Genomic DNA, 4,815 nt, shown 5'->3' with positions numbered 1-4,815 from the left:
TTTTTGGACGCATTTTTTTTTATAATAAAAGGGCCTAGCATCAAAAAAGGAAAAACATTAGTTACAATCTTAAATTACATTAAGAGTATGGGAGTACAATCTCCTTAACATCTTGTAACAGCGTTTTTAAATTTTTTGGAGATATGTCCAAAAACCTAAATCCTAAATCACCATCCAAATTTTTTCTTACCAACCATTTAAGTACTACATTAAGTGCCATTTTTTTTAGCATTGAAGGACGAGAGGCCCAAAGAAAATACAAGAGAAAGCAGGCCATGAAGAGCCCCTAAAAATATCAAAAGTACTTCAGAAAATAAACTTGGTTTCTTTTTCCTTTGGGCGTGGTTTGTCGCTCCCACTAAACTGCCAAAAAAAAGAAAAAGAATAAACTAAGGTTTATCCAAAAATCAAAGAGGAGTTTTCTGGGAAATTAAACCAATTTTTTAAAACAAATGCTACCTAGCTTTTTTTCTGGTCAGGGACCCGGGCCACCAACCTGGCCCAGACCCAAAACAGAAGCCCTATACCCCAACCCGACCCAAATTTCAAACCTACGTTTCCCTCTCCCTTGCTCGTGAGTCGTGAGTGCTTTCCTTGCAGCTGCTCCCCCTTCGCAAATCGGCTAGATGATCAGAAACTTCCTGGTGCGGCGGCGCTCTGAACGAAGACAGCATTACCAAAACTCTCTCATCGCCCGTCTGCTATCATCCTTCTCTATTCAGGGTAAGAGCACCCGATCGTCCTCGACTTCCTCACCGACCTCGCCGTCTTCCTGTCCCCTTAGCAGCAACTGCGCCTGAGAACAAGACCACGGTTGATGACTTGCTTCAAGATGGCCGTAGACTCGAAGCTCCACTCCTTCTCAGTGGTTGGGCTTAGGCCTGGCCCAATTTTTGTATTTAGATGAATAGATCGCTGAATAAAATATTCATTTCAGAAGATGCAGTGGACATCGCAGGCTCGCAGCAACATTTCAAAAGAGCTGGTGGAGACCGATACCAACCGGCAGAGACTTCTTCAGGGTCGGCGATTTCGGGATTCAATTAATAAAGATGCGTAGGCGAGTACAGTAATCCATGCGTGGGCGAGGACAATGAACGGCGACGTGGCGGTCAGGCGGAGACGGTGACAGTAGCGATCTCATAGGAGAGGAAAATCACAACCTCGCATTCTGCAGAGACAAAACTGAGAGTCTTTATATTTTAACTGCATCTAATTAGAAGGAAAATAGATATGGAGAGAAGCAGAGAAAATACAATAAATGAAAGTATTGAAAGTGGGCTTAACTGTAATACCATCCATTAATAAGGAGCATCATCCATGAAATTCACAAATTCAAAAGATCATGACATTGACATTGAATCTCAATTATGCATCCTCCTCACTTCTATTACTTAACTAATTCCAACTCCTCCTCAATCCTCATACATAAGAATTAATTAATAAACAAATATACAACATGTAACTCATTCACTATCTGAACCCCTTCCTTAATTTCTTGGAACTAGAAGCCGTTGCCACCGCGGAATCCACCTTCTTTCTCCTCCGAGAATAACGGAGCAGAACACATTCAGGAGAAGATGACGAAGAGGATGACGATGATGAAGAAGAAGATCCGTTTTGATGCGATGGCGTATTAGTTGTAGAGGGCGGAGCGGTGAGGAAGAGATGAGTGACGTCAGCAAGAGGGAGCCTGTTAGCTTTGGTCCTGGGTTTCCTCTTCTTCTTGAAGGATGGGCCAACCGCCGGAATTGGATTCTTCTCGTTTTTCTTCTTCTTCTTCCTCTTGTTTTCTTGTTGTTCCTCTCTAGTAGGAGGCTTGTTCTCTTTGTTGCTATCAGGATCACTAGGAACGGTGGCGCCGGCAGCTGCTGCGTCGTCCATGGGAAGACGAAAAGAGAAGGCAGGTTGGGGGAGAAGAGGAAGAGTGAGGAAGTGTATATAAACATGGTTTGAAAAGAGGGAGGGAAAAAGAAAGAGAGAGGGAGGGAGGATATGAATCTGAAAATTTGCATGTTCAAGTTTTGAGGAGTGTGTTTGTTTGTTTTAGTTTCGTATTTTGGGTTTTGGCTATGGCGCTTTCTTTCTATTTCACACGAGGGAACATCAAACCTGGGCGGGACTGCTACTTAGTCACCCACCACTTTTTTTTTATTTTTTGTTATACAAATTCTCTCTTTACAAGATAATTCGTTCAAATATTTTTTAAATTTTATTTTTTTAATAATATATTACTAAACTAATACATAAAACAGTTCATTTTAGCAGAAAATAAGGGAAAAAAATAAAACCTAAATTACAATATTTTTATTTCAAGACAATTCAATAACATGCAGGCATCATTGATTTACAAAGATACTGAAGTATTTAAAAAACTAGTACCATCATAAAGGTTTTAAAAAAAAAAAGATAAAGTATATTTTTTTATTCATAAAATTTGTTAAAAATTTTAAAAATACTTTTAAATTTTAATTTGTTTTTATTTTGTTAAAGCAAATTTTCAAGTAAAGTTCACAATTTTTTTTTTATAATAGAAGGGGCCTAGGCCCAAGAGTACAAGGGAGTACATCTCCTTAACATCTTAACATCTCCTTAACATCGAACCCTCAACCCATGCTTAAGCAGACGAGTGAGCTGACCACTTGATTAACCCAAGTTGATTTGCATTATTTCATTAAACCAATGGCTATTAAGAAATCTCACACCAATGCAATTTTTGGAGAAAAATAATCTTCAACCAAAGCCCAGGCGAAAGGTCCAGTTTATTTCAATGTTTCCGTAACTAAATTTCAAACAAACAAAATCTACGTCAGCCCACTAGAGCATTCTCTTCATATATGGAATTTTGATATTTTTGTAAAGGCAACGTGTTTATCAAGATAAAAAAATGCTAGGCGATAGGATGTGGATAATTTTTGTTTATGGGTGACAATTAGGCTGTTGATCATGATGACTATTGTGTAATTTATGTGCATTTAAATTTGATAATAAAAGTTGGATTATTTATGTTTTGGTCACTTAATCATTCTTCTGTTCCATGCTTCTGATTTTTTTTTTTCTCTAATAACATATATAAATGAAGAGAATGTTCTTCCATTTTCCCTTTGTTTTCCATAGTGGGTCATTCTTATTGGTGTGTGTTGTGTCTTCCATCACACCTTCCAACAATAAAATTAAACACTATGTTTTAGAATTATGGAAGAGGAAGAAGATAGGTGGAGATGAAATTAAACCATAAAGGAGTATGTCATACATTGCAATTGTGATTTAATTATAGTTAAGAAAATTTCTATTATCATTTCGTTAATTCAGGTATTACAAAATCTGAAACAATCGAGGAAATTGGTTTTAACATCCATCTTTCATACATTGTGTTAGAATATAATTATCTTATTTATTAGATTTTATATTTTATTCATTTACTCATTTTAATATTTGATTAACAATCATTGAAGAAATTACAATATTGTTTCTCACTTTCTCATTACTTATCATCCGATACACCTGCCAAAACCGAATTGTAAAAAGTCACAAACAATAATTGTCACTTACAAAGCAACAACTAATTAATAATTATATGTGCTGTAATATCAGCAAGAGGCTTTCTCTTCAACTCTGTCTTAGTATCAACATCACCACCACCACCTTGTTTCTTGTTTATCATCGGAGTTTGTTGAGCATGATCATTTGAAGGAGCTTGATTATTCTTGATTGTGATTATTGGAGACACATTCTCTTTGTTCTCCCTCTTCTCAAGATTGGCAACACAATAATCCATTCAAACAAGAAGGAAGCTAGATTCGGTATATATGTACTTACTCCCACATGAAGATTCAACAATCATCCATGTCTAGCTATTTATACAATCTTGCATTATTTGTTCTCTTGAAAATCTAAGAGGGCATTAACTGTTTTTATTGAAATATTAGAATAAATAATAAATTTTATTTTCAGTATATTTTATATAATAATAGTTATTAATATTTATTAGTATTTAACATTTAACATATTTTGATAACATATTATAAAACAAAGCCGTTTTTCATTCTTTGACCAATTTTCAAAATTAAGTTTGGCGGTTCATCTAGGTTCAACATGAGAAGTGCATTAGTGACATTTTATTATTTATTATGATAGAGAAAAAAGACTAACCAACTAATCAAGTAACACGTTGAGTCAATATTTATTAATGAGTCAATTCCTTCTCAATAAAGACATTTAATACCAAAGTTTAAAAAAAAAATCCGGGCTTGTTGTCACAACTTCTATATTATATATAGGTTTTGATAACATTTGTCCTATTGACACATTTTAAGAAGGATTTAATTTTGATGTATTATCAGCGTAAAATAGTTTTATATGTGTATTTAATTACGTAATATTATATCAATAAAAATAATTATCTTTTATATTGACCACATGAATGATTATTCAAAAAAATCGATGTAATTGCACGACTGTGTAAAACGTTTTACACGGTAAATTTATCAAAATTAACCTCTTTTAAAAATATAAAAAAATATATTTTATTAAAAATTATTGAAAACATAAATATTTTTTATTTTTAATGTATTAAATGCATAAAAAATTTAAAAAATTTATATTATTATCTTGTTAAAATGTGTTTTTAGGACACAAAGTAGCTAAAGTTATTATATGTTTAGAATAAATTATTATTTTGGTCCTTCATATTTGGATTAAATTATAATTTAGTCCTTAATTAGACATTTTATTTATCTTCCAAAAAATTTCAAATGAATTTAATGTTGTCTCAAATTAAATTTGACACGAATAATTAATGAAATGAATAACATA

The sequence above is a fragment of the Arachis ipaensis genome, chromosome B08 (assembly GCF_000816755.2).
Source record: "Arachis ipaensis cultivar K30076 chromosome B08, Araip1.1, whole genome shotgun sequence".
In the NCBI taxonomy this organism is placed as follows: domain Eukaryota; kingdom Viridiplantae; phylum Streptophyta; class Magnoliopsida; order Fabales; family Fabaceae; genus Arachis; species Arachis ipaensis.
This window is presented reverse-complemented; position numbering follows the sequence as displayed.